Here is a 25,907-nt window from a genome sequence, read left to right on the forward strand (position 1 = left end):
AAAACGCGAAGTAGAACGCGGCGGTTTTAGATCCTCGATACCTTTAAGTGTTTTTGTAGTTCTTCCTTCAACTTCGCGCTCCGTGATGCGAACGCCCTTGATTTCACGGGGCAAGTTAACGAGCCATCCTCGCGCGAATTGCGATCACGAATCGCGGTCAGAAAACTTCAAGAGAAACGTTTCTCGCTCTGTCTTCCCGTAGTTTGTGTCGCTTTTCCGGCACGTTTTCTTAAGATCGTTGCAAACTGTCGACTGCGAACGAGGTGAAACGTCGGTGTTGCAAAACGACGCGCACGATTTCTGACGCCTCTTTCTCCGGCCCGTTCTCTCGCAAGAATGTGGCGTCAGCTAAGCACATTCGTAAGCTTGCCGCGTTATGACATTCCTTGCGTCGCAAGAGAGAAAGAGGAGGACATGAGGAGAGAGAGAAAGAGAGAGAGAGAGAGAGAGAGAGGAAGGTTGAAGAACAGTGAGATGTGACGGCGTCTTGTTAACGGCACACGATGTCCTCATTATCGCGACTGACGGTGATGACGATGCAAGTACTACGCGATGCGAAGTGGATTCTTCGCTCTTCGAATGATGAAAGCGCGCAAGACGGAAGCGACGGAGAATATACGGAGGAAAACCGTGGACTCATTAAGATGGTCTGGTATTCGTTAAGGATGAGAGACGTTTGAATTCCTACGAGATAGAAAGGTATGTATCTAATGTCTCTTGGAAACTTTTGGCCACTTCCCAAAATGATGAGGTACGAGGCGGAGGTGCACCGAGAGTGAAAACACAAATTATTCGAAACAAATAAACGTTGCGTGGCAAACGCTTCGTTTCGACGAAGCACGTGCGCGAAGTGCGCACCCAAGTAAAGTTGCTGCGACATATCTCCGAATTTTTATTTCGCAACAAACCGCACGGCGAGAAAGAAACGTAACGTGTGGAAGTAGTGATTTCTTACGGGGATCACACACGTATTACCTTCCGCTGAAGCCCGGTGTCGGCTCAGTGTCGGTTACAAGTATCGATCTCTACGATGGCTTCAGAGCTTAACGTCAGAGTCACTTCGCTTCTTCTCTTCAAGAATCGCCCGCGATCACACGCCCGCAATATGACGACAATCGCCAACTAATTTTTTTTTTTTTTTTTACCGAAACTCCATTCCGCGACGGCAATAATTTACGTTGCGTCGACCGGGGGTAAATAAGATCTCATAATCTCGAGTTTTCATCTTTACGAGCGCGCACGTGAGACAACGTCTCGTTGCGCACACGTCGAAGAGCAGCCCGCGCGATAGAACGGCGAACAAAACGTCGCTTTTAATATTCCGTATCTCTCTACCATCTGAAATCTTCGGCATCCCGCAGGGAGACACGGTCCCGTCTGTCCCGCGAAGCGGGGGAGGGGAAATGAATTAAAGTTCTTCTGTGCGGGGACTTTGTTTCCCCCGCGATAACATTCCGAAGTCAAAGGGCTCTGTGTGATTTCTTCGATCGATAACGATCGCGCGCCGCGCTTTTTCGCGCCGCGCGCTCACGACGTTTATTCTCGGGACAAACGAGATCGTCGACGAATTTTCTCTCTCTCTCTCTCTCTCTCTCTCTTTTTTTCCAATAAAACACCTCGAACGCAAAGACCGTTTGATTTTGTTTTGTATACACACTCACAGATTTCGAGAAAATGATTCACCGGGAGAAATAACTGTTTGTCAGCCGAAGAAATACGAACAGCTGTAACGAAGCGCCGGGCCGCTATCGATCTTCGCCGCGGCTCGTTCCCGCGTCATTAATTCTAAATAAGGTTTATAAGATAGAGTGGAATGGGCTCCTGTGAAGGTCAATAAATCTGAGGAGGAAATGCTGAATTTGTTTCGCACTCCAGATTCACGGATGGACGATGCTACGCTTACATAACGTGATTTCCACGGTGATGTACAGTTTGCTCGACGCTGTTTTTCTTCGCTCGTCGATCTATCGCATTTTGCACGTTCGAGAGATCCCTCTCTCGTATTTATGAAAGAAATATACGTCGATTATTTGTTTTTGTTTTTGTTTTGGTTTTTTTTTTTTTTTTATTTTTTATTAAAAAACGACGTTTTGTATTTTTAGCGCGCATTTTTGTGAGCGATACGATTTGTGAGAACGTAACGATTCGACTGCGCGCGCTTTTTCACCGCGGCTGTTTAACAATCTCGATTCTCATTATTCCAAGCAAAACATAACACTGCGCCGCCCGGCACGACTTATTATATGCCGCACGGCCTGAAATTACGAGAGAGACGGGCCTCGACGGGACCATTCAACCACATTCATAGAGAACCATCTCATCGGCAATATGAAATTTCACGGCATCTCCGTGTTACCCTTCTCAAGTCATGATGTTAGCATAAATATTCAGACGTTTTGTTTCTGAAACCGGACCGGAAACAATACTATTTTACGAGCGCCGCAGATAAATGGCGCCCACTTTGACTTCTCTTCCCGAATGAATTCACGCCGCTGTTACAACTCCGGAGACTCTCCCTCCTTTCCCGTTTTCTCGTTGTAGACATATCTGTATTCTATTGTGCACAAGGCCACATTCTCTCTCACACAAATTCAATTATATTAACAACTATCATTAAAATTCCAGAATAAAAATATATTTCTCTTCCAAAGAGTAATAAATTCATTTTATGTTAAGACAGTGGATGTATATAAATTTTTTCTCTTCAAAACTCCAACTCGCATGATTTACGTTGTTCGAACTCGGATAACACGCGTAAGCCGTCTAAATTCCACCGGGTCCGGTGCGGAGTGTCGATAAGGTCTTCGGGATTTCATGGAAGGATCGGAAGAGAAAGAGAGAGAGAGAGAGAGAGAGAACCACGCCCTGCTCGCGTTGCTCGTTATTCACGGCGCGGCAGAGATGAGCGCCTCCATCTCTCTCTCTCTCTCTTCGCGCTCTCAGATCTCGTCCATGAATCTTATCCGGGCCGCGGGTCTCCTCGTTAAATCTCGCCAATCAGATATATATCGGGGATGCGAGGTGGTTTCGTGGTCGAGCGGTCGCTGCCGCCCGTTCATACCGGATAAAATATTGCGCGTCGGCAGATGCTGCGAGCGAACGAGCGAGCGAGCGAACGAGCTTAAAACCCTTCTCCCTCGATTCTTCAGCGGCTGCGGTGGCGCATATACACTGTGTTTATGGTGTACGTTGTCCGCGCCTTGTACACACTGTGTGTAGGTTGTTCTCTCCTACGGATTTTGTGTGAGAGACGCGAAAGCGCAAGCACTGGGCGCCGGTTAGCCCCGGCGTCGGTGTGTTTCTGGCGCGTTGTTGGAAGAGCGACCGCGCCGCAACTTCCCGCCTCCGCTTGCTCGTGGTGGCTCCCTCGGGCCACCTTCTCATTATCCGTTGGTGATGGTGGCTGCGGCGTAGCGTTGGTGATAGTGATGACGACGGTGGGCGGTTGCGCCGGTGGTAGTGGCGATGTTGCTAGTAGTAGTAGTGGTAGTCGCGTCCGTAATGGCAGTTCCGTCGCAACAAAGGAATCGTTATTAAGCGTCTACCCGCCCGGGGACGCACCTTCCTGGACAGTCCCCGTGAGAGGAGATGGATACGCTCCATCCAACCTATTGTGTGTCGCTGCGCGCGCGCACATACACACACACACACACACACAAAATCCGTGGAGGATAATTTTTAAAGAAAACCGCGATTTTTTTGTAACCCACTCTCCGCATCCTGCACTCTTTTTTTTTGGCTTTCCGGAAGATTTTCTTTCTTCAAGTGGAGCTCTTCCGTCGCGCGGCATTGACTTTGCTCGCTTCGCATCAATGCGACCCGCGCCAGACACCGAGATGCCAGATACGAGGCGAAGAAAAATGCGCCGTACTGATCTCCGGGAGAACTTCGCTTCGTCCTGTACAGCCGAAAGAAAGAGAGAGAGAGTATCCGGACCGAAAACGATTTCGTCGTGGATTAAAGCGAGATATCGAAGCGCGATTGCTCCCTCTCGGACTTACGGGGAGCTCGCGTGATGTATTTTCATCATTAGAGTCTCGAGAAAAGTAATCTCGTGTATCCAGACATCGTTAAAGTTACATTCTGTGTACTTTTTTTCAATTCTTATCTAATTAGATCGCGCGCATTAAAAGCATCACGACGATCGAAATTGCTACGAAAAATGGCTTACGAACATTTTCGGTCTGTGGCCGAACACTTGGTGATGTAAATTGTATGAAAAAGAGAAACGAGATATCTGACACGGAGCGAGACAGACGCTTAGAAACTCTCGTTCCTAATATCCGTGTAAATGGGCCCTTAAACAAGACTCGTTCTCTAAACTAGACAGCTGCTGACGGTAGTTTCTTGCCGTGGGCGCACTTAAATGAGCGGCAGTTTTGTAAAGATTACGGTTGTTTCGTCAATTACCGCGACCTTTAGCCGCCCTCCCTCGGCGTTTGCGACACTTGCATCTCGTGTTGTTACACATAATTAGGCGAGAACCGAGAGATCACACAACGGTCGAACACGAAAAAAAGGTACAAATCAGATCATTATCGCGCGGAATTAAAACGCAACGGCGCTTAATTCGAATTAATTTAAGCGCAATTGCTTCGAAGAAGAAAGAAATACGGTGCCGCTCCATATTTCGCCTTAATTTTTCTACTTCCGTCCGGGCGCCAAACTTCGTTCCGCATGCCTTTCCGGAGGCACTCGGTTTAACCGGATTCCGTGAGATAATTCACTTCCTTGCTCCTCGTCGTAACAGGACATTAACGAAATTAACGTGTGCGCTCGAGGTAAGATAAAATTTATATCGTACGAGAGATAATATATACGCGATAGTCTTCGTGCATTATGCATTCGTTCCGCGAATATACAAAAGGTCATCGGATACGCGTTTCAAAATGAAAAATTTCCGCGCGGCTTGTTACGTTCTTCAAAAATAAAATTGCGATAAGAAAAAAAAATACATGTAGAATATATAATTGCATTGCAAAAAAGAAAAATTACCTCTTGTTCTTCAGAAGCGCGATAATCTTCTTGTGTCGCAAATACATATGAAACAGCAAGTATAATGACAAAAATAGCGTAGCGCGATGCACTTTTTTTTATTTTTCGACAAAAATAAATAACATTTCTGTCTTGTGAAATTTTTTTTTTTTTTTGTTTGTCTCCCTTCTCTCTTCTCTTTCGAGCGGTTTTGTTACCAAAATTGCATTATTAATGTTTCCCGCCAGCAATTACTCACTGTCAAACGTGACACACGTTTAAACAAAAATTTTGAAAAGAAGATAGATAGCCTCCCATTATGTACATATAATAACAAAAAATGATAAATGATTTTATAATAGATAAACGTAAAAGAGAGTATATTTATCATTAGACTCGCGCGCGTACACACACACACACGTGCGGATAAATATTGACCGTTCAATTAAAAAATGTAATCAAATATAACGTTTATCACACGTACGATCACGCGAGATGACAATACGAAGCAAAGAAATGCGACAAATCCTAACGTGTTTATTTTTAGAGATAAGAAATTAGAGGAGAGGATCTTCTTCATCGCGCAGGTGTAACATTGCGCGCGCAGCCTATAATCTGGAAACTTCGCAATGCCTATTGCGATCTTTCGACACCTGTCGAACGCGCCGTTTGTCGAACAACTTTTTCGAATATTCCGGCCCCAATCGGAGTCTTGTTAGTCAAAGATTTAGTGGCTCGTTCGCCTTATTAGGAGCTCTTGTCTCCGGACGAACCTGTGTTTTTGGCCTAATCAGCGTGAAATTCTACAGTATTAAGAGAGAATTCTCCAACAGGTATCTCGACGCGTCCGTATGATCATTCCTCGTTACCGAACCGCATCCTAAGCATAGGGTTACGTGAAAAAATGTAGGCTTCCGAAGCCGCCGATTTACGTTGTATCGACCGAAAAGCGACTCGATAGAGTCTTGAATTGAAGTGGGTCAGCTTGTAATCGATATCTCGGAAACGAGAATCGTTACTGCAAATTATCGCTTGAATGGCGTGGATATATCGCGTTTCACTGTCGATAAAATATCTCTTACCTCGTTGGATCTCGAAACGACGCGCCGCGCGCGCGGCTTCTCGTATTAATACTTCCGCGGTTTCTCGTATAACTCGCGCGCGTCTATTTGCAGAAACTCGTGTCAGTTTGGCGATAATGGAGTTAACTATTAAGAAAGTTCTTTCACGCTGAACGACGAGTTATTAGTACCGGTAAACACCGTCGCGATTCTCGTCGTTCAAACAAGCGACAGATCAAAGTTCAGCGAATTTGATGGAAAACGCAAATCTTTTCGCGAAAATGCACGTAATATTTAATCGTTTGGCGTAAACAAGAAGAAGTGAGAAAATAAGAATTCGATCAACTCGCAATTTTGTATCAAAAACTTAAATAATTTGCTGAGAAGAAATATATCGAAAAAACAAGAGAGAGAAAGAAAGAGACAGCTATTTTGCAAATTATTTGAAAATTACTTTTTTTCAAGATATATTAATTCCGCATCATTATACAAATTTGTTAAATAATTTTTTTTTAACAATTTGTATAAATCTCGCTTGTCGAATAATAAAGGTCTATATGAAGTTTTCACGTGAAACAATATCCCCGTGTAATTATTAATTTTGTTATTTGATTTCGTTCATCGAATTTGAAATAAACACAAACGCGTATCCTTTTGCACACGATATACACGCAAGTATTACGCATCGCGGGGAATTGATTGCTTCAACCATTTTTTGAGACTCTGCGCCATTGAAAAAAAAAAAAAAAAAAAAAAAACTCATACATACAGTTGGTACAGGTGAAACCGTCGAAACACGATACGGCGATTAAACGCGGAACAACGACCGGAAATTCGTTGTTTCGTTTTGGTAATACCGCGAGTGAGACGCGCATGAGAGACAGATAGATAAAAAGAGAAAGAGAGATAGAGAGAGAGAGAGAGAGAGAGAGAGAGAGAGAGAGAGAGAGAAGAGGTGGAGAAAAAGAGGGAAAGGAAATGGCGGAGGGGCGTTATGTCGGCAGAGAGAGAACCGGATTAAAGCCGCATCAAAAGCGGGATGGATATATAATTACATTAGCCCGTACTATCGGGTGGAAATAATAGGTTAGACGCAGCCGGGAGAGAGACCGGCGCGCACACGCGGTAATTAGGTTGTATCGGGTTCGTAAGCGCCGCGTTGTCAGCGAATGGACGCGATGCGAGAGTGAGAGAGTGAGAGAGAGAGAGAGAGACAGAGAGAGAGAGAGACAGAGAGAGAGAGAGAGAGAGAGAAAGAGAGAGAGTGTGTGTGCCTGCAAACACATTAGAAACTAATGACACGCTATTATATTTCGGGGCGATCGCGAGAGAGGCGTCGCGCCAAAGATCCCGCCATTCTCTCTCCTCTCTCTCTCTCGCGCGGAGCGCACTTCTGCTCTCTTTTTTCCGCACGGTTTGTTAGAACCGTGCGCTTACATTTACCTTCCATTCCTCTCCGCCGATCTGCATCTCGTTAGATCCGAGTAGACGAGTTTGCAACGAGTTTATTACTCGTGTTACTTTTGCCGCCGTCCTCATTAAACGTAATGAGCATTCGTGCCCGCCGCTGCGTGCGTCTTTTCAACGTAGTAGGTAAGGCGCTTTAAGCGCCGCGGTCCCTCCAATCGCGGATAGAAAGCGTTCGTGGAAGTCAAGGTAATAATCGCGGCTATCGGACTAAACGCGTTGGCATTATCGAACGAATTGCCCGGAGTGTGTGTGTGCGCGCGCGCTCGCTTTTTTTTCATCTGCAATCTGTTTATACACACAGAGATCTTGTTATACCTACGTGCTGTTGCGGAGAACCGCAAGAAACCGCGTTCTTTCTTCTTCTTCGCGCCACGATTTCGATAATAACCGCGCGTTACGAAGGAGGTAACGCGCGTTCGCTGCACACCTCTCTTAAAAAAGAAGAATAAAAAAAAAACAAAAAAAAACAAAACGCACCTATTTTATTCGCGCGATGGCAGTCGATATCATTGTGCGGAAACTTCAATATGTTTATGGGCAATCGCGCGAAGATGGCGACGGGCGGGAAAAGAAACTTCTTGGCACGATCTCTGCTACAACCGCTGAATTATGATCGTTTTATGGGCGAAGATGGAAGAGAGGAAGAGAAGGCAAGAAAAAGAAATTACGGTTATGCTTCCGATAAAATTCCGCGCCGCGCGACGCGAAATTATTTAAGGTGAACTGCTCTTCGGAAGACTTCGCTGCCCGTGACTTCGCCGGGTGAATGTCAAAGTGCCCTGGCTCTTTCGGCGTATCTTAACCGAGCGAAATGACGGTCGTAAAGAGAACGAAACCCCTGTCTCACGACTCAGCCAATTTGGCTTCCTTGCACTTACATTCGATGATCTCCGGCTATGAAGATCAAAATCAGTCCGTTTTTATATATATGTATATATATATTTTTTTCTCCCGTAATTTTTTTTTATACGTCGTCGAAAAAAATAATAATTTGGAGAAGAAAAATTCATCATCTTTCTCGCCAACCCCAATTTCGTTCGTTCGTTCGAGAGAGAAAAAAATGTAGGAGAGATTCGCTTTTTTCCATATTTAGCGCGCGCGAGAGAAACTTATCTCTCCTCTCACCCCTCCCCCCGGGCTTTTTAAATAAAACTATAGAGCACGGTCCGTGCTTGTCTGTAAATAATTTGAGTGAAGTGTCTCGGCTGCGCAGTCGGGATCCGTCGAGAGGTCCTCCTTTCTCTTCGAATCTGTCTCTCTCTATCTCTTTCTTCACCCGCTTCTCTCTTCCTTTTTCCCTATCTCTTCAGGACCGTCTGCGTACCTGAGCGAAAAGCGCGCACAGGCTTGGGAAACATAGGTATATTCTCCCGCTGTGTGCGAATATGCATGTGCACGAGAAGCCAACGCGCTTACACACGCGCGCACGTGACGTATAGAATGGGGAAGCGCGCCCGTTGCGTCGTTTCAGACGGTAGCTCACGACCGTGCTTTTTGTACGCAACAAGCTCCGGCTCAATTGTCTCTAAAACCGTCCTCGGTGAAATGTACGTACTCTTTTCCGGAGTTTCATCGGTGCGCCGAGCGCGATTCCCTCCTCCTTCCCGTCGTGCACCCCTTTAGTCCCCACGAATACCAGCCCTTCGCAAACTTCAGCGCTTTATTTGGATAGGTACGCACCAGCTTCTCCAGAAGACACTCGTCAACGAATACACTGAAGAAGAAGCAGACGCGAGACGTAGCGCAGCAAGAATGATTTGCGTAATAGCGTCGCGCGGCTGGAGTTCGCGTCAATGAACGAGCCGCGGCGAAAATATCAAGCAGAATAATTCAAGACTTCTTTTTTTTTTTTTTCTTTTTGTTTTTTTTTAATACTGAAAAGTCTCAACGTAACTCAAAGCAACGTTAATTAAAAAGCATGGCATAAATTTGAATGTAAAGTCGATTCCCTTCATTTATCGATAAAAACAGTGAATTCGATGAGCGCATCGAAACCTCAATGAGTGATGTACGGTGAGTAAAAAATCTGTAATGTCATTTTGGATTCATCGAGCGTGGTCGCGCGCGTAGAGAAGTTTTTCTTCTCTCTCTCTCTCTCTCTCTCTATCTTTCTCTTTGACCGCGCGCGAAGTTCTATATCCGCGAAGAGATAATCGAACTCGTTCAAAACTAGTTTCCGGGTGAGTGAAATTGGCATTCTCTTCTCGAGGCCCGAGAGACGACGACGAGAGAGAGAGAGAGAGAGAGAGAGAGGGAGAATCGACGTTAGATTTTGTCAGGACATAGGATATTAGGCAACGCCGCCGTAGACGTAAAGAGAAACGCGCAGGAATTCAGTCTGGAAACTCCTCCCTTCTTCTCTCTCTCTCTCTCTTCCTTTCTCTATCTATCTCTCTCTCTCTTTCTCGCCATTCCTCCCGCTTGCTTTAGTCCTCTCGTGCAATCTTGCTGGTTGCAGATAAGACTAATTACCATTATATCCACGGAGAATAGCTCGTGCACCATCATTCGAGAATCCTAATCTAACCTTTAATAATATCGTCGACAGTCAACAAGCTCTGACGCAGTACGAGACATTATTTTGAGTCGAGCGTAATTAACGGGAACACAAATGCGATCTTCGTGCGTGAGTATTTCGAAAAACGATCTTGCGGAAATATTTTTATTTATGATTTTTTTTTTTTTTTTGAATATAGTAAATTTTTTGTTTTTTTTATTACAGAAATGAACGTGTGCAGCGAAGTAAAACTTGCTCAAGCAATTCCAAAATACGAGCGTTACTCCCAGCCCGCTTCTTGAACTTGTAGTATAATTTACCGTACTGTGTGTACTTGCTACTACTATAATTAACTTAGTCGAGTATATTTACGTGTAACAACTGTAATTTAACGAAGAGCAAAGTTTGGAAATTGGCTCATCGTGCGTTCCATATTCTATATCAGGCTCATGTAACTTCTACTTACGTCGCAATGCATATAGCGCCGTGTGTTTATGCATGCATTTAGCCCGGGCTTTGTAGGTGAAATCACGCTCACACGTAGCACGTGACCGTAGCCGTTAAAACGGCTGAGAGAAAAGACGTCGGAGAGAGCTTATATTTGAATGTATCGGTGTCTTTAGCGGAAAACAACGAGACACCCCGCTTACTAATGGGAGCGAGAGAGTCACGCCGAACTTTGGATCGCGCGCGCGCGCGCGCAAGCGGGTGTTATGAAAATTTACGGATTTTAAATGCCCGCGGACGCGCGGCATTACAAGTTTTTACCCGCGCGAAACTTCGCCTTCCTTATCTGCGTTTATGGTCGAGTGCCGTCTTAGAAAATAGGAGGGGTCGCGAATATCTTGGAGCGGAAACATCGATCTCTCCGGAGGGCCGTAAAGACGCGTCGGGCAAAACGGGCGGCAACAAAGACAAAAAACGTTGAAGAACAAAAAAAAAAAAAAAAAGGGAGAAGAGAGAAGAAAATAGTCGACGGTAGGAAATAATCCCGGAAATTGAAGTGGACAGAGTCTGCGAGCAATATTTCCATTCACCGATAAAGAGAATCTTCGTTAGTAGGTCAACGGGACATCGATGCGCTTCGTGAAAAGCAAACGCGAAAAGCATAGCAACTGTGTTTCCGTACCTACATACTTTAACATTGAACTTCTGAGCAATAATGACTTCTGAAGAAATCGATTCGAGGAAGTCGGGAGGACGCACAGATGTAAGGGCGCGGTATATTACGCGTCAGAAGTTCGGTAAATTGAAAGAAGTTTGTTATCAATATCTTTGCATCTTTGGAACGACATTTTAATAACAAACTCTCTCTCTCTTTCTCTCTCTCTCTCTCTCTCTCTCTCTCGCTCTCAATTTGCATTTATTTTAAGAAAAACAATTCTGAAAATGTCGCTATATTTATTCATTACCATATACGTCTCTGATCGCGCTATATTGCGTGCTTTTTTATACAAACACAATGCGAAAAGAAATTAACGAGAATTTGCCGGGAAATTGATGGAAACGAATGCAAAATAATGCTTCGTGTGCAAAATTAGCAATTTCTCGAATTGCTAGCTTAACTTATTTAGCTGCTCGTTGAAACGCCCCTCTCTCTCTCTTTCTCTCTTCCGTCCAGGCTACTAGCGACACAACACAGCGGTGACAAGGAGAGGCAACGGCGTCGGCGAAGTTGGTAACTTTATGCTCCGCTTGTTTAGATTGGACAGGAAAGCGGTCCCTCCGGTTCTCGCCGATGTTGGTAATTTGGCACCGACTTCGGAGCCAACCAGCCGGTACCGTTGACGGTTTAACCGTAATCACCGAGCACAACGACTTTCCTGAACTCCCAATCCCAAGATTGTCCGTGTCGCCAAAGGCGTCCCGTAGCGCTCTCTCTCGTCTCGCATAGCGTCGGATCGATTCCCCCCGCGATCGAGAACGGCAGGACGGAGTGTTCCGGTCCGTGCCAGATGCTACATTGTCGGCCACTTAACCCCATTGCGATCTCCTAAGTCACTGTCGAACGTGTTATTATACTCGTTCTAACGCGCACGCATCGCGCCCATTGTCGGTTGCGCGCTTCAAGGTGTTCTCAAGGAATCGAACGCCGCATTATTAGCCGCGCCGAAAGAGATACGAGATGTTTCACCACCCCGTCATTAGGGGAATCTAATGTCGGATGATTAAGAGATAAACGGGGGGGGGAAGGGAGGGTGTGCGATAAATATTGATCAAGGATCGTGTTTTCCGTCCGCTCGTTACACGAGCAATCTCTTTATCCGCATGTAATTTTTTTCTTTTATTTCACGTCGCGCGTTACGTTGAAATACGAATCGCGCGCAATGTTTCTTCGTTTAACGCGCGAAAATCGTGCGAAATATCTTATTTGGGGAAGTATATTGCTTATACGGTTCGCGGCGCGTGGAATCGAGGTAAAGACGAAATAACTGTTCAGCCGCTCGGCAATTATGTCACGCTCTGGCGTTTACGCGCGCGAACTCTATTCCTACTACCTACGCATGGCGTTTATATCCCAGTCTCGTGGTTTTCGGTTCGTAGTGTAACTCATCGAATAGTTGGAGCCACACACACACACACACACAAAGAGACGCACACGCTGATGCGCAAGGATCCGACTTGGTAAGGTGTATTCCTCGGGGTATATATCGTCGGCAAAAGCGATTAGCGAGGCGCGACTGTTTGAGGTGCAGGCGCGCAAATACGGGTTTATCGATTCGCCGCGGATAATGATGTTTCTTCAAAGAAATTAAAAGGGGCATCGCGCGCTATGCGATCGGATACACGTCTATCCATCGAGAGAGACAAAATTGGTTCAAAATCTCTCGACGAAATTGCGCGCGGAAATTTCAACGAAATTCTCTCGCGCGCGGGAGATAACGCTTTGAAAATTTGCGCTTAAACGCGCGAGAGCGCATTCAGATCTACGAGTTTCGCGATGTTGGCGTATCTAACGTAATTTTCGTTGATTCGGGGCACGGGACACAAATGAGGACGCGTTCTCAAGTTCGGAAATTCATTACGGCGCGGGCTGCATCGACTCTACTCTTAGCACGTATACAGCTGCCATTTAACCAGCCATTCACTCCGCCACGGGGTGCTTTCTATCCTCTAATAACTTCCCGATAGTCGAAACGTCACGAGTTCCAACGAACGACTAGACTCCGTGCGCGCGCGCGCGCGTGTATACGCTTCCAATAACCGCAGGACAGTTGCCAACTGTCGCACATGTCGTTTTCACGGAGTGCTCTCTCCCGCGAATTTACTTTGCAGGCTCGCCTGCGATCGAAAACGCGCGATATATATATAGTATATATAGGGCAGCTCAATTTTTCAAATTCTTTAATGCACGTCGCAGCGAATTCGCCGATCGCGAACGAGAGAAAAAAAAAAAACATTCAACAGTTCATATTTCAAATGGACCTGAGCGATGAGAAAAGAAGAAATTGTAATTACACAGTTCGACGATGGTTATGGCGATGTAACGCTGAAAGTAACGTAAACACTGGGTATTGAATTTTTTCAACTCGAACGAGAATCTCGAGGCGGGATCTTCGCATTCGTTTGACACGTATCGAGAGTTTCAAGTTCAACTCCGCGTTAGACCGGGTATATAATTAGCCGCGAATCCCGTCTGCGTTGAGAGAGACGGAGCTCGTTGGAATGCCGGGAGAACGCAGAGATGGCGAAAGAGACAACCACGGGATGTGTGTGTGTGCGCGTGTGTGTAGGTGTGTAGGTGTGTATGTGTGAATCCGAACCGCGCTGGTAACCTTCAGACGACAGCGACGACGGGAAGGTAGAAGTCTCGCAACGGGGGTTTCGTAAGATGAGCTATGACGCTACACGGTAAAGTTAGCGGCTTAGCGTCAACGTTTGACAAATTGTGCACCGCCTCGCGCGCCATTGGGCGACGGCACAACACAATCTCCATTCTCTCTGTATCCGCGCTCAATGACGTTCGCCTTTGTCCCCCGGACTGACGCGTATTTTGTTGAATGGCCGTCTTTTCGGGTCGTGTACAACAACGCGCGGTCCGCGGTTGCCGTATTAAACAACAAAAGCGCATCTGGAAGACAGTCAGCGTGATTCGTAATTAATTAACGAGTTATCCGAGGATAAACACGTCACGAAATGAATCGCGCGATGCTGGATGCGATGTCGAGAGCGGGCCCTTGTGATTAATCGTCTCTCTCTCTCTCTCTCTCTCTTTTTCTCTCGGTTTAATCCGAGCAAAGAGTCACACGCCACAGGTATGTGGCTCCCCGATTGTTTTATATGTACACGGATATATCATTTCCGAATACAATGCTTGTAAACTTCGATCCGTACGTGCGTGTTGTACCGTCCGTGTTACGCGCGAAAAAAAAGACATTTCTCGACAGAATTCTTCCGTCGCGTAGAGATTTGCATCTCGGCGCAGAATTCGAATGGAGAAGGTTAACGAGAAAGCGAGAGTCGAATCTGCCTACGCGCGCGAGATTTAACCGATAAAGGAACATCGTCACTCTCTCCGCGTCGTTTGATCGTGAGCTTCCCGCACCTCCAGCATCCCGGAGCCCGCACCTTTCATCGCGACGGGATCACGACGCGACGGGTCTTCATCTCCCTATCTCTCGTATCCTTAAACCGATGACTGTGTGTACGTGTCACTCCCCACACGCCCGACGGTTGTGCTCGCCGCCGAGTGTGCGCGTGTGCGTGTGAGAGAGAGAGACGCGTTTCGCAGAACGCATGTAAGATTAATCGTGACGTGCGAAACAGTCCGCTGCTACCCGCGTCTGCGAACACGTGTTGCCCATTCCTGCCACGGCTACTTGGGTGGTTTCACGACTGTCGAGACGCTCGATTAACATCGGGATATCGCGCGCGATGTTCTTCACGCGGCCGCGTTCGATAACGACATGTGAAACTGCGCGCGAGTTGTCCGATGCAACTCCCGCGAACAGAACACACATCGGCAAGTTCGAGCGTTGCGTTTTTGCTTATTTTATTTGCGCACAGCAAGAGAGTTAGCTAATGATTGTTACATCCGTAAACGCGCACAACGTGTCGCAGTCTATTTTTGTTTTCATTAACGCAGAGTAATATAATTTTTGGAGAGACAATAACTTTGTCACGGAAATCAAAATCCGCGGAGGGGATCAAAACTAGAATCGCTTCATATTTTGAACCCAGTTTCTTCCACATTTTTCCCAAGAAATTACGGGTGCGTTATTTCAAGTTCGGAGTTCCCGTCCGTCGCTGTTTCAATAAGCTCATGGGAATTGGCAACGCGCGGAAGAGAGGACACGCACTCGCACGTTTCCAACACTCACGTGTGCAACGCGCGACACAGTGGTGGCTCTCCACTGAAATATTAAACAAGGGAGATAGAAGGAGCGGAGGGACGCGCCGTACGCATCCCCCCATGCACGCATTCCATGTGCGCGTTACACACACACACACACACAAACACACGCATATGTATCTGCTATTTTGTCGAAAACCTCATCATGTACGTGCGTGTCAACCAGTTTCGATGGTTCCGACATGTAAAACGACTCTCCGAGAGATCGTCGCTGTGTGTTGTATGCGCGCGCCCCTAATAAATATTATAATTAGCTGATGCGACAGTGTATAATTCGTTCACGCGTTAATTCTTGTCGCGCGCAATATATCATAGACTTTCTCCTCCTGACAATAACACACGCGTGCGCGATTTCGGATATCTGGATTTGTTTGTTATCGTCGAAAAATGATAAAGATTTCTAGTAAAATGTGTACACCGATGAAGAAAAAAAATTCAATCAGAAGAACAAAAATATTTCAATGAATATTTGGAAGAAAAAATTAATTCCGAGTTCAAAAATGTTTCCTTACGCATTAAGAGGAGAAGAGGAAATATATGTATTTCATAAATGTATTTTCTTCATATTACGCGCGCGCTTCCGTTAAAATTTATTTACGCGCAACGTCACACGCTTTTGACTCTCTTGTTCTCAGATGGGAATTGCAGTCTGATAAAATATAGTCGCGCGCGGTACAACGCGCACGATTAAATATTACAATCGTCCGAGTTGTAACGATGTATTAACTCATTTACATAGCGGTCTCTCGCATCCAGACGACGTCGAGTTCCCTTGATGCCGTAATACCGTAGCGAAACCTCGTTAGCTCCAGTTTCCTGTGATGGTGGTGGCGCACCGCTACATTACACGTACCCGGCATTACGGGCAATCGTCCGACGATTGAATCGACTGACTGTCGACTCCCAATGTGTATTCCGCGCGCGCGGCATGTCAGCCCAATTTTCCCCGGAAATATGTGTCGCGCTGCTGGCGCTGCTGTAAAGCACACCGATGCATGCGGAGCGAGCGAGCGAGCGAGCGAGCGAACGGGCGGGGAGACGGACGGGGCGAGGGGGGGTTTCGTGCCGCGGGTTAATTAATAAATGGGGATTCGATTTCGCGGGAATAATTCAGGAATTAACATCGCGCTCGATCGGCCTCCTATCGCTATCCGCTTCGGTTGCGCAACGCGCGTCGTTTGGCCAGCAAGGTGACGCACGCGTGACAACGCAACGAACGTGTCAATATTAGCGAAGAGCCGCGTCGGAGATTAATAATCCGCCGGACAGCAAGTCGCTGATGCGCAGTTCGATTACGAGAATCTATACGTTCGCGCATTAAAATATTGTATTTGACACATTTTTGTGATTTAATTCATCATTTTTATGTTAACAATTGTCTCTCCTGCATTTATTCCCTCTCACGCGGAAATGCAAATAAAAATCTACGTATATAAAATTTCACTCGATGAAAAATTAATGTTAATTGAACCACAAGTATTAGTTTCGATACGTTAATCTAATATATAATCAGCGATAAATACTTCATTCGACGACGGTGCTCTTTAGCGGACAATTTTCATCCGTATGAGAATTGCCAGCTGTCCGTTACATCTTCTTGGTGTACACTTGTTCGCGTGCACACCCGTCCACGTCGTCGTGTATGGTCGGCGTATGCTTTGCGGTAACGCCAGCACGTGGCCGGTCCAAGCCGGGAACCCACTCTCGTGCCTGCGGTTTCCTTTGTTTTCTCTGTTTTGTTTCGTAGCACTCCATTATACCACACGGAGAATCCTAAAAGAGAGTAGGTAGCGCGCGCTCTCTCTCTCTCTCTCGTAACTACGCCACTCGCCGCGGGCGGAAAGTGAAAGATAAACTTGATCCCGCGCGTCGTCTTCGCAAAGCCGAACGACGCGGAACATTTCGTTCTATTACCGCCGATTGAAGAGACGGAGAAAAAAAACCATCCAGATAATTAACCGGACAATTATCTTTCTTAGCAAATTACGCGTATCGCGTTTTCCTCGCCGCGTAATTTTCTCCGCGATCGAACTCTGCTCTCTCGTTGTTTCCATAGGCATTTTTAGCGCGATTACTCGGAAAAGATATGTGTTTTTATCATAATTCTGTGATATATCCTGTGGATTTTGCGTTCCACAAACAAATACAATGTGTGAGTGCAGGTGTTGAAATTCAGTTAAACCCCGATATGGTTATTGTTTGCTCCTCCCGGCCTTTCACGATATTGGTTGCCCGAAAAAATAACACGGAAAAATAGGTTTATTTCACCGTGTTTGCGCCGAAGATAAATTGCAGTTATTTCAAAATGTGTGTATACAAATTTTGTCTACACGCAAAAGACTCTCCGCGCACGACCTTTCCGCGATGATCGATAATACGATTTGCAAGTCGCGATTCTTCGTATAAATGCTTACTTGAGAAGTTCTCTCCGACTCAGCTGCAAAACGTTTTGTTGCATTTATTCTCGCGCTCGCAAAAAAAAAAAAAAAAAAAGATATTACAATGTAATATACGGTATTATATAAAACACTGGTGAAAACCTTTCTCTCGCGCGCAAAAAAAAAAAAAGTTTCGCATCTCTCTATATATTCATCAATTTGTTTTCTTTTTTTCTTTTACCGGTGTATTTATAAAATGGCGACGATGCACGAGCAATATCGCGAATTGAACCAATCATGGTGATGCAGTCCGTTGGTGTCCTCGACGATATTTTCGGTATATCGCGCACAAAGCGTGTAACGTGTTCGGCGCGAATAAATATGGCCGGAGAGTTGCGCCCCCCGCCGCGCCGCTTTGTGACGTGATCGCCGCGCAACTTTGAGACGCAGGTGGCTGAGACTGTTTTGGCGTTGAAAATTGTCCGTAATTTTATGGTTGTCCGGCGGAGGAAAAACACGCGTGCGAGTATTAACGAGTTGGTTGAATGTTACAAATGTTGCAGTGAAAGTGCGAATTAAACTGGGCCAGCCGTCCCGTGTATATATAATGGAAAATTTATCTTGACGTTCTGCGGATCAAACTTTCGAGTGTGTGTAAGTTGCGCGCGTGCGTTACACGTATCAATTTTAATAGAGTTAAATTCAACTTTTGTTATAATACATTTCACTCGGGCGGCACAGCACACACAGGTGTTTGCGCACACGCTCGTGTGCATGCGACGAAGACACGGGCGTATCTAATGGGAGGGTAAAAAGGGTATACTATTCCAAGGGTTGAGCCACATTCAGACTGACGCGGTAATGCGCACGAATCCATTTAGCGACCGCAACGTCTCCATCCAAGAGAGCAAGCAGAAGACATTCGGTGCGAAGAAGAGAAGCAGAGAAATAGGCATGGAGTGCAAGAGGATAGGCGAAGAGAGAGAGAGAGAGAGAAAGAGAGAAGTGGGAAGAGAGGAGTGTAGAGAGACGGTAGGAAAATCTCTCGTTTCTACGAAGAAATCCTCTTGGTGCTCAAGAGACGCACGTCTGCCGTCATTAATGACTGAGAATATCGCGACAGACAAAGCACTAAAGACGTTGCATCTTTCACGGAAAATGTTTTCTTGTCTATACATTCGATTTCGAAAGAGAAACTCATCCCTGCCCCAGTCTCCGATATTAAAAATATATCTGCCAACAACGGAAATATTTGAAATGACTTCTTTATAGAAGTCAGTCGAGATACGCACGTTATATTTAACGGAAATGAAATTTTATTTAAAGAAGGAATATAAAAAAAAAAGTGCGCACGCGCGCGCAAAAACTCTGTCCTTAATTTACATTCACAGAACTTTTTTTTTATAAATCTTAAGAGCGTCGTTAAATTCCTCATTCACCATTTTCAAGAAAATCTTCTCTGAAATCCCGTTTTAGAGATGAGCTCCCGCTGTTTCGAGAGAGGGAACCCTCTCGACCGCGCGCAGGCACGACAACGAAAAAACGAGGGGGGCGTGACGGAAAGACAGAAATTGCGCGAATTATGCGAATTAAGTGAGCTCGCTGAGTAGTGACAAAGCTGCGTAATGAAGATACCGAGGAAGGCGTGTCGCGCGCGAACAGACCAGTGAGGGGGAGGAGAGGTGGAGAAGAGACGGAGAGAAGGGCTGTGCGAGCACACCGGTGGAAAGGAATAAGGAGTAGGTGAAGAGGGTGTAAGGCGAAATGAAGTCTGCAGGGTGGACGTCGCGAAAGAAGGGAGCCGGCAAAATTCTTGGAGTCACGGGCGACGAAAGAAAGAGAAGACAAGAGAAGACGGTGGAAGAGGAGGAGAAAAGAGGAGGAGGAAAAGAAGCCGCCCGGGAACGGTGGAAAGTGAAAGAAGGAGAGTTAGACGGAAGATGGAGTGTCGAGGACGGTTGTGTACGGCCGCGACCAAGGGTGTGACGGTATGTGTGGGTGGCCCACGCGAAAACCGGGCGAAAAGGGAGAGAGACGCAAAGAAGAGTTGCTGCCGTGTGCTTGGGGTGTGTGTTGTCGTGAGAGAAAGAGAGAGAGAGAGAGAGAGCGCGCGCGCGCTTTCTGTATGTGGAAATAGCCGACGGTGTGCACCACATGCTGCCTGCAGCACCGATGGAAATGTAAAACTGCGACAAGTCTTGGAATAAAGTGGCTGAATAAAATACAACTAAATCCCCCGTCGCTTGCCTAACACGTGGAGCTTGCCGTGTAGCGTGTGGGATAGGGTTGGAAGAGGGGAGCGAGAGAGAGATGCGGCGCGACGCGACGCTTCGCGACCATCGCGCGTTACCGCGACGGTTTGTGCTCCTTCCATCAGATGAAACAGCGAGGAAAACTTTCTCGCGGGAATACGGGAGAAGAGAAAATGGCGGTAACACCTATTTACTCTTCCCCGTGCGTTGTTGGCGCGCGATTCTTCGATTTTATTAAAGCGACACTTGATTGTTTTCGACGCGAACGCCACGCATTTATTCGCCCCATGATATATCCATGATAATTTTGTTTCCACGTAATTTTTTTCGCGCGTTATTCTTTTTTTCTTCTTTTCCCTGAAAGAGCATGCAAAATTGTCGGTAAGTCAAGTGATAATTATTTTAAAACGCGTCGCTAATTTTTTTGAGCGAGCAAACTGAAATTAAAGAACCAGCAAGACTCGCTACATCAAAATATTCATTTGAATGTCGGGGTCGGTTCTCGGAGAGATGACGGAAACGCGGTCCGTGTGGCATGAAAGATCGTCCCTTTCCCGTTTCTCTCTCTCTCTTCCTCTCTTCTATAGATACATACGTTGGACGCGGAACTCCGGGTGACCGGATGCATTATCTGCCTGTTCGGACAACGTGTAAGTGTAATTAACACACCGCCGTTCATAACGAGGACAATGTACGCAGTCACACTAATGAGAGCAAATTAGCTCGTTTGTGCCAGTTTAGCTTCACCTTCTTGCTCCGCCGCTTTACCGGCCAGCGCCGCGCGTCGGGGCTATGTTCTCTGTGCGGTCAAGAATGCAAATTTGGCCGTTTCGTGCGCGCGCCCGTCTACACCAAACACGAATTTCTGTCGAGCTTCGTTGACGAATTCAGTGTTGCAGACGGTTTGCGGCGTACAGCTCCAAAATTCATGGCCGACACGACGGTGGGGAGGTGTGTCTTTGACGCTGTCCGCGCTCTCGCGTGTGTACCGACACCAATAAAATAACGAGAAAGAGTAAACGCATGGATCTCGCGCCGACGACGACGTGACACAGTTCTGTCAATACGTCGGGCTTTTAAAATCAACTTGATTAAATTTCACATCTTTATTTTACACGAATAATCAGCATACAATAAATTTTAATTTTTCTTCTTTTTTTTTTTTGTACACGAGAATAAAATACTTTATACATTTTTTCGACAAGAAGTTAACGTGCAACGTGTGTTGCACATCGCGTACAATTGTTATCGTTTAATGCAGATATCAAGCAGTTTCGCACTTTCTGATTTTCCTCCAAGTACGCGCGTAAGAAGATGAAGTCAAGAGAGAGAGAGAGAGAAGAAGAGAGGGATCGAATCGATTTTAAATAGAACCGTTCGCAAGAATGGACGTTTCGACGAATATTGCGCCCGGTATTTTCTGGATTTGCATGAGATCGGAGCTATAGCAGCTTCTCGCTGCGAATACGTAGGTATGTATATTTCTACCGATTCGACCGATTTGTTATCCCGGAACGAGAGCGCTACTTGAACAAGACACATAGACCAGACGTAGATACCGGAAGAAGAGATAGTCCGCACGTTGATTATAAATCGCGCTGGAGAGATTTACAATTTGTACTCGGTTTTGATATAGATCCTTTCTTTTTGCGCTTGACATTCGTAATAATATATAGAGGATGTTTTTGGTTTATTCGGCTGTTGCGTGCAATTAATTTATTCTCTTCATTCGAAATAAAAAAAAAAACCGCGCCATAGACAGTCTCTCGAAGAACAAATCACTAGCAGACTCAAAGAACGATGCAATATCTTAGATGTCGATTCTTTTGTCAGTTGATTTTAGCTCTCTCTCCCTCTCTCTCTGTCTGTGTCCGTCTCTTTCTCTATCGACATTCCTGAAAAGTCAAATCCACATTGCACGAGAAGACTTGCCAAGAAGAACTTCATAGCGGAAACGGAAACAAAAGCGTATATATATATATATATATATATATATATATACATATATATATTTATATATATATATATTTATATTTATATGTATATATGTATGTATATACGCTATAGGAAGAACAAAGGAGGATAAATATTCAGAATATCCGCAAACAAGAAAGGTTTACGATTTTATTTATAAAAATTGTAGAGTTATCTCGATCGCCATGTTACGAACGCTCTCGCGTTTCTTTGCTGCAAAATGTCCCGAGGGATGAAGGCGTGGAAACGTGTTACAGAACTCAAAGGAGGACCGAAGGAAAAATTTACAGACACGGTAGTGCGACTATATAGACATTCGAGACTGACCTCAAAATATAAGAAAAATAAACCGTAGCAATAGTTGCGAGTTTTCCTTATGATTTTTACTTTCAAATTCTATTATTTTTCTCTCGCGTTTCTTTCGAAAAGACGAAAACAAAAAAAAACAAAAAAACACAATTTCATTGTAACAACTTTTGTCGTGCCGGGGAGAGAGAGAGATAAACTTTTGCTTCCGTTCTTCTCTTAATATTCCATAAACTGATTTATTGCTTCAAGTTCTTAATTTTCTTTGTTGTCATGATGCATGTACACTTCCATGTACAAAGCATGCAAAACACATATGTATATATTATATACATGTATCCCACTTTACTTTCCCCCGGCACTCTCTCTCTCTCTCTCTCACGCTTTTTCTTTTATTTTCCGTGTGCCGTTCTGTCGCTTCTTTCTCTTTTGTCCTGTCTGTAGTGCTGCAAAAAGGGTCCCAGCGTTGCAACGTTAAAGTGCATTTCACCTGGGAGAAACTTAACAGTATTGGCTTGCATCGTTTCGCTGAAACAAACATCGATCGTCTAGCAAGTAGTTACTGGAAAACACTGCGTAAAATCTACGATTGTTCGAACAACTGCTTCACTATTTGCGAAGTGAAGAAATCGAAATAAATTCTACCGTTGGATTTTGCGTCAAATGTTCGAGATGATTTATCAAAAAAAAAAATATATATATATATATATAAAACGAAAAAATCAGAAAGAAAAATTTTTACACATTTATCTGCATGCCCTAAATCTGAATTTCTCTCCACATGTGTAAATCCCACACTTTTTCTTCGATCGTATTTTTCTTACGTTTTGCGATTCACATTTCGCCCTCTTTCGACGTTTCTCTCGACCAACATCGTCGCGCGTATAACTGTCGGTATTTTCCTCGAAAATTTGCTCGAAGGGAGAAGGGATACTTGATGCTTGCGTAATGACGTGGTCCGTGGAAGAGGATACCTTCGCGGGAGGCTTGTAGATTCTCCCGGTCAGGTTTGCAGGCGGTCAAACCACAGTGTCGGATTACCGCATTCTTGCAGAAACGATGGCGAGGAAGAACGGGGAGAAGATGAGAGACGAAACGTATGGCAGAGTATATAAGGACAATTGCACTGTTTTCGTTTCACTCTCCTTTGAACGTCGCTTCGCTCTTGCAAATAAACCACACCGCGTAGAATGTCTTCTCCTTCTCCAACTAAAAACGTTATCCTCATGTCAATGAAGACGTTAAGCAAAGCAGCCTCTTCCCCTCATCTTCTTACACGAGCATGAATGGCTCGTTTTCCGATTACCTCGACTCGCAGAGTGTGAAACAAGTCGAACGAGCGTGCTCGATAATCGAGTCGGTTGTTCACGCGGTTGCCTCATCGCTTAGGCGTGCTAATTGAGCTCATTATCGTCATTACCGGAATACGGAAAATTGTTCTTGTAAGCATCCTCTTTAAACTTCTTTTTTTTTTGTTTTGAAAAAAGCGACAATGGAATTAAATCGGGTCATTAAATAGCGTATATTGATATGTGATTTTTATAATATTTAACACACACACACACACAAATGAAGACACGCAGATAAAAAGATATGTGACAATTACTGACTCGATTGATTGAATATTTTATAAGTCAATAATCAAAACAATGTCCAACTTACTCTAATGTAAAATTAATATTACATAAGAGTAAAACAAACATCTACTTAACTGTAAATATTTTTCAACTTTTGATTTGACAATTTGACGAATAATTTCGTTAAAATCAATCGTGCGCGGTTTTTTTATCAAATTATTATTTTTTAAAATATTATACTATAATTTTAATGTATATTTATATATATATATATAAATCAATCCTAGATTAGACTGCAAACATAGTTTTCAGTCGGTGCCGCGTCATTCTCAAAGCTCTCACGGTTCTTATTTGGAAACAAATTCGGCGACTCTCCGAATGTTTCCGGAACGCGAGTTCCGAGCGTCAAGTATTCACAAGTGTGCGAGACGGTAAATACGGGAGGGAGACGGCGGTCTATCAGCAAAGAAAAGTATCTATTTACAAGTCGCGCCCGTTGGGTTTCTGTTCATTTCGGTGGCCGTGATCAAGGAAAGCCAGAGTTTTAATTTTCCGCTCCGGCAACTCGCCGGCCGGGAAATCAATGAGAATTAGAGAGTAGGATAGCACCCCCGGGCTCGCTTCCGAACACGAAAAGAAATACGTTGTTAGGACGGGCAAATTACGAGAGGGAATAGCGCAAAAGGAAGTGCAAAGGGATATATACTTTTGTCAAATGGCTGCTTACGTAGACTACGTACGTAAACACGTACGTGCATCGGTGATTTTATCGCGATAGATGCTAAAACAAACAATTTATGTATTTACATTTTGATAGACTGAAACGTGATATGAACACTAGCGATATTTTACGAGAGGGAGTCACAAATTTTATCGATAACGTCGAAACTGTTGTAAAATCCGCGAAACTGTTCACGTTCTCGCAGATTCTCGCCGACATTTTTGGCTTAATGTTTCTCAAAGTCGTTTGTCAAAGTATGTATATACACTCGCGTCAATTTTCTTTGGAAAAGGTCGCCCCCGCACCTCTCGGGGCCAGTAACTCGGAGAGATCTTCCGGCGCGCGAGCGAGAAATTTAATCGCGACTCGTTCGTACGATTAAATGTCACCGGTGCCATACACGCAAGACCGGAGAGACAGAGACAACGGCGTCCCGGGAAATGAAGGGGATACAAGACGGAACGCAAGCGTCGCACAAGCGGCGAAACGAGAGCGTGTGAGGCGTGTATGGAGCGAGAGAGAGAGAGACAGAGAAGAAGAAGAAAGGACGGACGAAGGGTAGATCAGCGGGGCCCCAGATTTCCCCAGTGATTGTCTCGCAAAGTCTCGCGGAGTCTCGTCAGACCATTCATCGGCGACGTGCCGAGACTTCGAGTCTAGAAGGTTACAGCCCTCCGTCGCTAAACCGTCGTCCGTCCTTTTTCACCACCGCGAAATGAGAAGCGGAGCAGAAGCGGATCGCTTGACGTCAGCTCGCTTGTATTTTATCCCGCACCGATCCTGTCTATACACCTGTTTCTTTCTCTCTCTCTCTCTCTCTCTCTCTCTCTCTCTCTGTCTCTCTTTCTCTTTTCCTTCTCCCTCTCACGTTTTCCTCCTTGTCATTCACCCTTTGATGATGGAATCGCCAACTGGCCGATAACACTGATTGAAAAAAGGCTTCCATACAAAATCGAATTTCCAAACTACGAACACCCCCGACGCAGCAGGGACACTGCGGTACCGATTGCTTTGATCGCTCTACACGTATATACACACAATTCTCTCCCTCACCCCCTCTTCGTTATGAAACCCACCCTCTCTCATAACCGACCTGAAACTTGCCAAAAATCACGATCGTCAAATGAATTTTATTCGGAGTAATGTTGACATTTTAATTACGTAATTACGTTGCGCTTTGATGTATAATATCTTATATTAACGAGAAAATATTTACTTTTTTTTTTTTTTTTTTTACCAATCAATTAATGGGCTCCGGTGAAATTCGCGAGCTTAATGACTCGTGACAGTCGTGCCAATATAGCATATTTTTTTTATTCGACAAGCTATCACACGTTAAAATAT

At 45.1% G+C, this 25,907-nt stretch overlaps 1 protein-coding gene across 3 annotated transcripts in view; it reads left to right on the forward strand.

Annotated features, from left to right (window-relative positions):
• The window catches only part of LOC109853826 (teneurin-m), a 535,016-nt gene that overhangs the window by 122,166 nt on the left and 386,943 nt on the right, over positions 1–25,907 (forward strand). The window contains exon 1 of one of the 3 annotated variants that reach the window (XM_020426318.1): positions 642–699. The exons of the other annotated variants lie outside the window; for them this stretch is intronic. The gene's annotated coding sequence lies outside the window, so the exon portion shown is untranslated. Of the gene's footprint in view, positions 1–641; positions 700–25,907 lie in introns of those variants that run through there. 3 annotated transcript variants of the gene reach the window in all.

The sequence above is a fragment of the Pseudomyrmex gracilis genome, unplaced genomic scaffold, assembly GCF_002006095.1.
Source record: "Pseudomyrmex gracilis isolate BER0280 unplaced genomic scaffold, ASM200609v1 scaffold_55, whole genome shotgun sequence".
NCBI lineage: Eukaryota > Metazoa > Arthropoda > Insecta > Hymenoptera > Formicidae > Pseudomyrmex > Pseudomyrmex gracilis.